This window comes from Thermobia domestica, unplaced genomic scaffold (assembly GCF_964235325.1).
Source record: "Thermobia domestica unplaced genomic scaffold, izTheDome1.hap1.1 HAP1_SCAFFOLD_1918, whole genome shotgun sequence".
Lineage (NCBI taxonomy): Eukaryota > Metazoa > Arthropoda > Insecta > Zygentoma > Lepismatidae > Thermobia > Thermobia domestica.
Window position 1 is genome coordinate 1 of NW_027657625.1, and position 12274 is coordinate 12274.

The 12274-nt window shown below is 38.4% G+C and overlaps 1 non-coding gene across 1 annotated transcript; it reads right to left on the bottom strand.

The window, feature by feature from the left end:
• Window positions 1–11602: 11602 nt before the first annotated feature.
• Window positions 11603–11721, bottom strand: LOC145678138 (5S ribosomal RNA). The gene has a single exon (XR_014130254.1). It is a non-coding gene; the product is annotated as a 5S ribosomal RNA (ribosomal RNA).
• Between the last annotated feature and the right edge of the window lie 553 nt (window positions 11722–12274).

A 12274-nucleotide genomic window follows, 5' to 3' on the forward strand; every position in this document is an offset into this window, starting at 1 on the left:
ATATATATATATATATATATATATATATATATATAAACATACATATTCAATGATATAGTAAGAGGTTAGCAGCACTGATAGAACTGCAGAAAGTACAAAACCGTTAATAAGAAAGAGAGAGAGATGGTGGCCGCTTTTGTGCTTTTCATTGGCTAATTCCGAATTGCGCGCGAATACGTACGAGATTTCTTTCTTTTTCCTCTTCGCAGCCCAGATGTTGCCAATTAGAAGTTTTTAGTACTACATTTGTATGAAAATGTTGCCTTTAAGAAATGTGGTTTGCATACGGAGAAAAGAGCAAAATGAATATTTATCTTAGTGGGCATGAAAAAAGACGAAACATTTTGCAAGATGGACACACGAACTTCCTTAATGCAGGCGTTCAGTACATTATTGTAAAGAAAAAAACACTAAAAAGAATTACTTCAATATCCCTAGCAACATTCAACAATTCATAGAGAAAAATCTTTATTTTGAGAACAATGGAAAACTATGTAATTGTAGATAACTACTAAATTTAATGATTAAGGAAAACGTTTAGGCCCGGCCCTTCAGAAAGAAAGTGCACAGAATTTTCTCTCATGGAAGCAATTGCAAAATCAACATTTTGTTTGCAGTTATAATTAGAGGATCTATATACAGGGTGTTCGAAAAAGAATGTATCCTCTTGAAAGAAAATATTCTCTGGGCCCCTAATCCTTTATATACCGAAAGGAAGTTTGTATAGCATTTTTTCTTACCTTCGTTAGAAGAATTGAAAGTGACTACTATCGTGACACGGGAGATATTTGATCGATAGTCGAATTACTCCCATGCTCGAATGAACACGTCTCTTGTAAGGAGAGGAAAGGCTTCTGTGATCCGCTATCGCAGCTGTGTCATATCTGCAGAGAATGTTAGGACACAAACGTGATCTTTGAGAGCCTCGTGAAAAGAAGTCGCATAGTATCATGTGTGGAGACATCGGGGCCATCTGAAGAACGCTTCATCATTAGGACCAAGGGCGAGTTACGAAACACTCTGGGATATATTTATTAACATAACTTCTCGTCATTCTGCAAGTGTGGTGGAGCTCCATCCTATTGGAAAAGGAAACCTCGGGAGCCCTCTTCATGTGTAGGTATCGTTCACATCTGAAGCATGTGAAGATAGATTACTGTACTATCGTGTACCTAAAATCATTTTCTACGAATACGAACATGTCTACACTGAAGGCAGTGCAGCTCTTTTTCTCTTTTTTTTTTGGTCATGTATTGTAACGCGGGGCAATGCACACAATAACATGTAATGTTGTGTATCATCATAAAGGGCCAGGGCGATGATTGGATCTTGATGGACGTGGAGAACTGATAGGTGATGTGAGTGGTATTGTGATCTATGGTTGTATGTTTACTGATGAATGCATAAGGAGAGGTGAAGGGGTTGCCTTTTTTTTTATGTCGATCGGCAGGGAAGCGATTGGGAAACTTTTGACTTTGTTTTTCAACCGAATATATTGATTGAATAGGTCGCCGACAATTTTACGGGGCGTCACGTCGTTGCCTTTTTCATGTCGATCGCGAGCGAAGCGAGCGTTTTTTTTTTTTTTTTTTTTACCGACAATATGTATTGAATCGGTTGCCAACACCTTTAGGGGCGCGTCACGTCCTTCTTTCTGTGCTGATCGCGAGCGAAGCGAGCGCGAAATTTTTGACTTTTTTTTTTTTTTTTTTACCCACAATATTTATTCAATCGGTCGCCAACACTTTTAGGGGTGCGTCACGTCCTCTTTTCTCTGCTGATCGCGAGCGAAGCGAGCGCGAAATTTTGACCTTTTTTTCTCTTTTTAATTCTTTTTTTTTTCTTTAAGAAAAAATATTGATTTCATAGGTCGCCAACATTTTTACGGGATGGAACATCGTTTATTTGTTTTTCCAACCGTCTTTCTGTCTTGAGCCCCCGCCAAGTTAACTTTATGGTGGACAAAAACTATGTGCGGTGGGTTACCGCGGGGTTCTCCCGTTTCCTCCCACTTTCTTCATTCCACCACCATTTCAATCATTTCTCATAATCAGCGCCTCTTTTAGCCTAAGCGGCATAACGTGGGACGTAAAACAAAGATTTCCTTTAGTTGCTTTCTGTCTTGATTACGAGCGCGAAATTTTTTACTTTTTTTTCTTTCTTTTGATATTATTCATTTAATAGGACGGCAACACCTTTACGGGCCGCCGCGTCGTCGTTTACACTTCTTCAGCCCATATTCTTTCTGCTTGTTCGTTTTCCGGCATCTTGTTATCACCGCCCGCGGGAATGCCTATGTCTTTCATCGCTTTTTGAAGCAAATCTTTAATAAATATGCACTCTCACATTTCTACTAATATGCATACCACAGTGGATAGACTGTAACTAGGAAAGCAGAAGCCTGCATATCATATTATTTAACAGTTGAAAGTGAACTGCCATTTTAAGTTTGATTTTGATCAGATGAGTGCAGTTCAACTCGTCGACAATTGTGAAGATTCTCGAGGTTAGGGACCATCCATTTTGTGCTTTGTAATGAAAATGGCTGCAGCCAAACTTCTCTGATCTGAATGAAACTTGGCATGATGATACATCTTGACCTGCTCTACAAGTTTATTTAGTATTTTCCGTTGCGCAGGCTTTTGCTTCTCCAGGTTCTCCCATGGAACTGAGAAACGTATTCAGTCGAACTTCTGCGGTAAGTCAGTATATCATCCTGAGAAGTTTGATCGAGATAGCAGAGGTTCGACTATTCGTTTTTCAATTCCATGTGATATTACAACACGGTGAACTAAATTTATATAGAAACACTTTGATTTTGTTTTGTTTTTTGCTAGCATTAAACTGAGAAAATGTTATTGAATAGACAGAGAACACCACTCAAAGAAAAGTACATCATAAGAATATATATATGGTTGCTGTGGTTCTCGGTTTAATTTGCTAGTTAAGAAACTTGCTCTAAATAAGTACATCTTACAGGTGAAAAACTAAGCCAGGCGATAGAATTAAATATAAAGTTATACACTTTTATTTTACGTTTACTAGTGTTGGGTTACTACTGTAAAATAAGTCAGTATATATGAAAGATAACTGTATTAGGTACTATTTTCCACCGGCGGTGTATTCTTGCATAGTGTACTTAATGTTTACAAGCGGGGCGCTACTAGTATGGATGCATGACAAGTGCTATTGAAACTCGAAAACTAACTGGTTTCCACTACCCTTGCTTATACGTATACCCGCGTCGCCTTCGCTCCTGTTCACTTTGGACGCACATTCTTGCTATCGCTCAGGCCCCCAGCTTTCTCCTGTTTTGGCTCCCTTAAATAGTATTCGTGCTTTTTATTGGCCACCTGGCAAAGCACTTGTAATGATTTTACACCAGTAACTCTAAAATACATGTGTATTACTTTATTTAATTCTGTCGTCTGCAGAATTTTTTTTTTTTTTCGTACAAATATGCCTTTTCATGCAGAACACTGAATTTTGCCTGTAAATTTTTGAGAATATGCTGTGACGAAACTTGAGCACCGTTCTTCTTTTCTTTCTTATCACGAGTCTTCTTTAGCCTAATGAGCACAATCATCACACGATAACGACTATTCTTTTCATTTAACTTGTAAACAAGTTGAACTAATAATAATAATTGATGTACAAAGGAGAAGTGTCCTACATATTTGAGGTAAAAAATAAAATAAATATACTTCTACTTCATCCGTGTTTACAAAGTTAAATGTTATCGATTTACAAAAAATGGTCACCTATCCACACACTGACCAGGCTCGACACTGCTTGACCATACATATTAAAACATCGGTCCCACTGAATACACAAGTAGTAAGCACATTCACATAAAAATAATTAGGATTACAGTATATAAAATGTGTTAATTAAAATAGCAAATGCCTTACCTTATCACAGGCGATCCAAAGCCACTGCACATCATCTGCTACGCACACTATATTCCTCCAATATTTCACTCACTTCCTATATCACGCAACAGAAAATATTAATAAAATTCACTTAGCAACATTTTCATTTTTAATCAACAATACGTATAACAATTAAGAATAAAATTAATTGTGAGCACATTGTTATAATTAGAATACTGTTTTTATTCGTTTACAAATATGGGATTAATATAGAGCTGGCAGCAACAATATATACAACTCATCCTGTATGTATCGTAAATCCTAACTTGAGAAGACATCTCTGACGCAAACAATGAGACAAGAAATCAAATACTATATCCGACACATTTGGGGTTTATTGAACTTCAATGTTGGAAGATACCACCTTGTCGGTAGTACAAATGTAATATCCTTACAACACGCGGAACTTTTGCCAGGCATATCTAGGAATTTGGGAAGATTAATTGATATCCTTAATGTGCAATGTATGATTATGACGCATTGTTATGTACACGCAGACGGAACCAGGACAATCTATAGATGACATTTGCACTGTGTTTGGACAATTTGTTCGCAGAAAGTAACCGTTTTTGTCTATGAATACTTGAGAACATGGAAGGTATGAGATATACATTTTATGCGCAAATATTATAATACAAATCATTGTTAGTTTGGTGGATGCGTGAAAGAAAGAAAAGGAGTAGATTTTTGCAGACGTCCGGATATAAAGCGAGAACTGAGAATACGCATCTATAACATCTATTTTCTTTGTGTTAATGATATCGATGAACTAAACGGGGAAACTAAAATACAACTGTTTGCAGTATAATTCGAAGTATAGTCAAGTGCAGAGGCGTACTCACGGGGTGTCCACCGGGTGCGGACTCCTCGCAAAAGTTCCTAAGTGAACATACATTTGCAGACTTTCTCATTAAATGTAGTTATTAACAGGGAAAATATTGATGTATCATCAATATAAATCTGATCTTACACTTCATCTGTACTCTGTCTGTATCATGTTTTTGTGAAAAAGTAAGTGGAATATTTATCGTGTTTTCGAATGCAGAATAATAGTATATAGACATAGTGGCTTGTAGTATTGGAACCTTGCCCCCCGAAGCTTGGATCCCTTAGAAGAAAAAAAAAATGCATGCGCGCCTGGTGAAATGGTTAACGAATTCAGTTCACTCGATGAATCGACAGATAGTAATACACATTTCGACAGATCGACAGCATTCGACAGATACAGACATATGAAAGTAGCACAAGAATTAGGCGAAAGTCCGTGCGTTTCCTCAATTCACGTAGGAAACAACAGAAAATATCAACTACCATAAAATAATCCGTATATATATTTAATTTATTTGGAATAAAATAAATATAGAAACAACCTGTTCATACATAACTACGGTAAGTGCGTTAATTGCTAACGTAAGAACAAATATGAAACAAGGCACAAAATAAAAAAGAAAAATAAAGTTAAAGGGAATAAATATTTAGGCTTGATTGTCATTCGTATTAAGAAGCTGGGTAATAAAATGTTAAAATCTACAGAAAATTATGAAATTAAATCAGGATTTGAAATAAAAGTCTATACATTGGAAGTAGGCCAGGGAGTTTGCAAGGCAGATGTGTGCGACACGCGTTACTTTATAGATTCCCTTCATTGAACTATAGTAAGCAGTACGAAGATGGTACTTTGCGTATAATCACAGGAAGGATTGAAGTTAATTACCATGGTAATATAATTATTTATTGATAAGTATTTCCATGTTAAATTATGAAAATTATAAGCACAAGGAGGGTGAAAAAGTAGTGTGACCGACTTAGCAATGACTGAAACATAAAATAGAAAAGCGAATAAAAACAAATGCCTTTTGAGTTATGTGGAATAAAGTTTCTTCTAGCCAGTAAGGAAGAATAGGATCTGGTGCATTCATTGAATACCTGAAAAAAATCGTTTATCAAAATAGAAGGAAACACACTTATCGTTGTGGCAACTACGAACTTCTGTTTACCTCAGCCCGCCTCAGCAAGTGCTTTCTATCCGGTCCGCGCTCCGTAACCAAACTCAACGCTGCCTGCCAGCGAAAATTTCATTCTTCAGTATCGTTGAGTTTATTGCAGAAAGCAATGGCAGATACGGCATCAGCACCTGCAGCCCCGGCACAGGCTTCTCCTAAGAAGTCTGCAAAGCCTAAGAAACCAAAAACAACACCTTCTCATCCAAGAACATCAGAAATGGTGAACAACGCCATCAAGAATTTGAAGGAAAGGGGAGGAAGTTCACTGCAAGCTATTAAGAAATACATCTCTCAGAACTACAAAGTGGATGCCGAGAAGCTTGCTCCATTTATCAAGAAATACTTGAGAAGTGCAGTTGCTTCTGGGTCTTTGGTTCAGACCAAGGGAAAAGGTGCATCTGGATCGTTTAAGCTTAGTGCTTCATCGCTGAAGGAGAAGCCTGAAGGTGGATCTTCAACCAAGGCGAAACGATCAGCATCAAAGGAGAAGAAGCCTGCGAAAAAGCCAGCAGCTAAACGTCCCAAGAAGACTGGTGAAAAGAAAAAGGCTGCTGCTCCCAAACCTAAGAAATCACCATCTAAAGTGAAGAAGGCAAAAACTCCCAAGAAGCCAAAGGCCCCGAAGCCAAAGAAGGCTACAGCAAAACCGAAAAGTGCTAAGAAGGCTGCACCAAAGAAGAAGTAAATGTGTCAGTAAATCATCTGACATTTTAAAACGGCTCTTTTTAGAGCCATCAAATACTTTGAGAAGAGTAAAATTGTGCTTTTCCTATCATTATCACATGTTCATTCATAGCAATGTATAGTATACACGCAAGGGACTTTGAGTTTTCTTTTTAACCGAAGCACTTCTTGATGTAAGTGCTTTATAACAGAGGGGAATTGAGGGTGGGGAAAGAAAGCTTTCACGGGTGTCAAGAATGGTGTACTCGAAAAAAAATGGGGAACACATTACGTAATGTCAATTTGTGATCACTTACTTTTTCCTTGTTCCTATCTTCAAGTAGCGAAACAGTACAGAAAACGCACTTAATGCATTTGTTAGAAAAACTTTTGCAGGCTGACTGGGTTCGATTCTCGGTGGGAGCTCAAATGTTTCGCATTGCACGTTAATAAGTAGGTCCACGTTTGAAACAGCCTTGCTGCTGAAAGGGACACTAAACTAAAATCAACTCTTTTCAAGGCTGGGGTGAAAGAAATGTTCGAACTTATTACAACTCGTGAAAGTGAAGTAGACTGTTTCAATTTAACGTCGTACTATTATGATTTTTATGATAAAGGAGACGGGTGATTACGCCTAATGAATGATGGAAATACTGGTGTAATGAGAAAGTGTTAGGAAAAGGGAACACGCTAATAACCACGGATACCGTCTTATAATTCGTAATATTGCTATAAAGAAAAATAGTAACACCAGCAGAAATGTAGGTGTACAATTGAACTGATGTTAAGTACAAACAGACACTTAAAGAAAGTTTAGTTTAACGTTTGCATTCAACAGCAGCGACCTCTGAGAAAATATTACTTTTGCTACCTTGGAAGAAGTACATATTTCGCCTGCGAGTTCTATGAGATTAATAACGTTGAGAAGGGCAAACAGTGGTTGAATCGAAGTTAACTTATGCAACATATGGCAAAATCGAATCCTTGACCACATAAAACGAAGATAATCAATCGGTAAACATAGGGGAAAACTAAAGAATATACTTGAAAGATAGGATGATATACGAAACGAGAGGAAAACGAAGGTAGATGTATTAACTATGCAACATACGGCGTGAGAATTTAAAAAAAAAAGATAACAAGTATGGACAAGATCCTTGTTAGGATAACAGCATCTCTAAGTAGTGTATTGGTCCTAAAAAGGACCGTTTTTGAACTCAGTGCCAGAACTTCAAACTTAAGCACGTTCCCCACGGATGCGGCGAGCAAGCTGAATGTCCTTAGGCATGATTGTGACTCTCTTTGCGTGAATAGCACACAAGTTGGTGTCTTCGAAAAGCCCTACAAGGTAAGCTTCACTTGCCTCCTGTAAAGCCATGACAGCTGAGCTTTGGAAGCGAAGATCTGTCTTGAAATCTTGTGCAATTTCTCGGACGAGTCGTTGGAAGGGCAGCTTGCGGATGAGCAATTCAGTGCTCTTCTGGTAACGACGAATTTCTCGGAGAGCCACAGTACCAGGCCTGTAACGATGGGGCTTTTTCACTCCACCGGTAGCTGGAGCACTCTTTCTTGCAGCTTTGGTGGCAAGCTGCTTTCGAGGAGCTTTGCCTCCAGTAGATTTCCTAGCTGTCTGCTTGGTACGTGCCATTGCAACTGTCACGACTTGTTTCAAATAATTGCGCGCTGAATGAAGTCAAGTTATATAAAGAGCAAAACCGTTAAATCAAGCTATTTCTCATTGGATAAAGTCAGTCGAAAAGGACAGTTCTCATTGGCTTAGACACGTTTTGTGTTTTTCCTCCGTGCTTTCCCTGCATGATCGAAGGAACAAAACCACGAGTCTTGGGCTGCTTGGGCTTGTATTTCTCGTGTGTGGTGAGCGAAGCAGTAACATATCGAAATGACAGGACGTGGAAAAGGAGGCAAGGGTCTTGGCAAAGGAGGTGCCAAGCGCCACCGTAAAGTTCTTCGTGACAACATCCAGGGTATCACCAAACCCGCTATTAGGCGTCTTGCTCGCCGTGGTGGTGTGAAGCGTATCTCTGGTCTCATTTATGAAGAGACCCGAGGAGTATTGAAAGTATTCCTGGAGAACGTAATCAGAGATGCTGTTACATACACAGAACACGCCAAGAGGAAGACAGTGACAGCTATGGATGTTGTGTATGCCTTGAAGAGGCAAGGAAGAACCCTGTACGGTTTCGGAGGTTAAGTTGGGGTTCCTCCTATTTTGGATATAAAATTGGCATAAACGGCTCTTTTCAGAGCCAACAAATTTATATAAAGGGAAAGATTTACTTTGTGCGATTTTCTGTTAGATTATAAGAATTCGTGTAACTACATTAAAGCCTTTTGATGCACACAAAATTACAGACGTAGAGAGATTAATTTGAGAAAATCATACGTTTTTTTTTACATTATGTACGTTCATGTATACGTATTCATATGTAGCAGTATTAATGCTGGAGAAGGGGTTCTGGTTGGAAATTGGCGATTTGTTGGAAGTAGCGAGCATGAGAGATGCGAAACGCAAGTCGGAATTTCTGTTCTGACAGTAGGATGTACGTATAGAGGCTTATACAACTTCTATACTGTGCTGTGAGGGGCGAATAATGCGTTAGAAACCTGAATCTTGTCCTTTATCTTGTTTACGTGGTCTTGGGTTCGATTTTTTTCTTTTGCGGTAGTGTCTATTGTGATTTACATGTAAATTAATGACACTTCGTAGCGGGTTAGTAAAATAAAGAGTAATACAAATATGAGATGTAGGTTAATGCATTGTATACTTCACATTATTTACTAAAGAAAGGCAGTAGTTACAAGAAACCTAGGCTCGCTCGTTGGGCACAGTAGCAAATGAGTTCTGAGATCAGAGAATAAGAGTAGTTGCGTATTACAAACCATATACATATAACACATATCACACAAATATGAATATCGACCTTGCAAAGAATAAATCGTACTTAAGTGTGCATTTAATGTCATTACTATGTTGCAAAAGAAATTTAGGAAAGTTTTTTGATCCGCTCTGTTCATGATGTCATTGGGGCATAGTAATGAACAATAATAAATGTCGAGAACATATTGAACAGAGTAATTTCAGCCAAGCCAACGCAAGAGAGAAACATGAGTGCTTTAAGAATGTTGGAAATTCCTTTGTCTAGCATGAAGTACATGAGAATATGTGGTATGAGGTTTTCTTCCATTGCTGAGAATCTGGGCTCGACTGTCCTGTCCTCTGGGTAATATGAGCCCGATGTACGCAAATATCAAAAAAATGTAGCTAGCGACAATACAAAAGGTAATGATCTTATAATTAATAATGTAGTGGGAACTAAGCACATCGCTGTTTGGAGTATTCTAAAGATAGTGTGACTTCCTATGGGCTTCAATTACGATCGACGACTACACATACTAATTAATCGAATAGCAGCGAGAATTTCGAATGACACTAAGCAACTATCTCAGACACTTTTGATGAGTCTGTATATCGAAAACAATTCATTTCAATCGTAAATCTCCTCTATAAAGGGGTTTGTGGCCCTCATAAGGGCCGATTTGTATGAGATATAGGTCTTACATTTATGCCTTCTTCTCAGTTTTCTTGGGCAGAAGTACAGCTTGAATGTTGGGCAAAACACCACCCTGAGCGATTGTAACTCCAGACAACAACTTGTTTAATTCCTCGTCGTTACGGATAGCTAACTGCAGATGACGTGGAATAATCCTAGTCTTCTTGTTGTCACGAGCAGCGTTGCCTGCCAACTCAAGAACTTCAGCTGCCAGGTATTCCATGACTGCAGCCAAATACACGGGAGCGCCAGCACCAACTCGTTCGGCATAGTTACCCTTTCGCAAAAGACGATGGATTCTGCCTACTGGGAATTGAAGGCCAGCCCTGCTGGAGCGGGACTTGCTCTTTCCCTTGACTTTTCCACCTTTGCCGCGACCAGACATTGTTCAATATTCTTTCGTAATAAGATGAGAGGAAAAATTGCGGCCTCCCATGAATCAAGTCAGTTTTGTTACTACTTCAAGCGTGCACCCGAGTGCATCAAATGAAAAGCAAGGCAGTTGGCGCGAATTGAAACACGTACTGTAATTTAAATGAAGTCGATAAATCGGCGGACACATCTAATTTTGCTGAACGAGTGAGTCATCATGCCACCAAAAACTAGCGGAAAGGCTGCAAAGAAGGCTGGTAAAGCCCAAAAGAATATCTCCAAGGGAGATAAGAAGAAGAAGAGGAGGAGGAAGGAGAGCTATGCCATTTACATCTACAAAGTTTTGAAGCAAGTGCATCCTGACACTGGCATATCTAGCAAAGCTATGAGTATCATGAACAGCTTTGTTAATGACATCTTCGAGCGTATTGCTGCTGAAGCTTCTCGTTTGGCCCATTACAATAAGCGGTCAACTATCACCAGCCGGGAAATCCAAACAGCTGTGTGCCTTCTTTTGCCTGGTGAACTTGCCAAGCACGCTGTAAGTGAGGGTACGAAGGCTGTTACCAAGTACACAAGCTCTAAGTAAAAATCTTCTTCAAGATTTTTCATTTCAAACGGTCCTTGTCAGGACCAACACATTATTCGAAAGAGTTAAATCACGAAATTTGCTTCATTCTGTTATGTAGAAACACCTTGAAATCCAATTTCTATATGCTGTTAGTAAAAAAGTAAAGCACATAGCGGAGATGTGTCGTGCTTGTATACGAAAGGCATTTACTCGCCGGAGATCTACACTTAGTCATAATAATTTACTTTTAAAAAGTGGTAATACATTCCGTGTTAAGTATAGTAGTAGGTGCACACGGATCGGAAATCAGGTTATTTTAATGTGCCGTGCAAATAAACAGGCTGTTAGTGTAAGAAATAGTGGGTATAACGCTTAGAATATCGATTAATCGCTATGAAATAATGTTGATAAATTATCTCTTGAAAGTACTATAAAATTAATGTTTCTAGTATTTTCGTACTTGAAGGATAATGAAATTTGAAAAAGAGATGCCAACAGCACCTGGTGTTCCCAGGCGGTCACCCATCCAAGTACTGACCAGGCCCGATGCTGCTTGACTTCGGTGATCGGACGAGAACCGGTATATTCAGCATGGTATGGCCGTTGGCAACTACCTTTTCTTCAATGTCCTGTTAAGGAAGTATGTTTTAAGTAAGAATTGACATTATTAACTATAAAGGCAAGCATATTAACGTCGTTAACATTACTTGGAATATACTAATATTCGAATAAATATTTGAATGTTCGAATGATGAGTGATTCGGATGTTCATAGTGCCACTATGTCCTATCGAGTTTACTATCACGAACCACGTATGAAATTGTATATAAATAAATAAAAATAAATCCTTTATTAAGTATTGATTACAGGAAAAAGGCAAACTTACATTCTTTAATGTACACAATGAAATGTATGAAAGATATTTTTAAGATATGTTTCACTTACCCTTTATAACGCAAGGTAGTTTTCAGTGTAGCATCCTCTTCAGCTGCGAGATAACGTAAGGCAGATGATCATTCAGTCGTGAAGCACTAAAATGTAATATACATTTTAACTATTATCGATAAGAATTATTTACTGCAGGGATGCAAATAAAGTGAGGCAAATTAGTAAATAAAAACCGATACTGTAACTGATAATGTAATTACGTATCTGTATTAG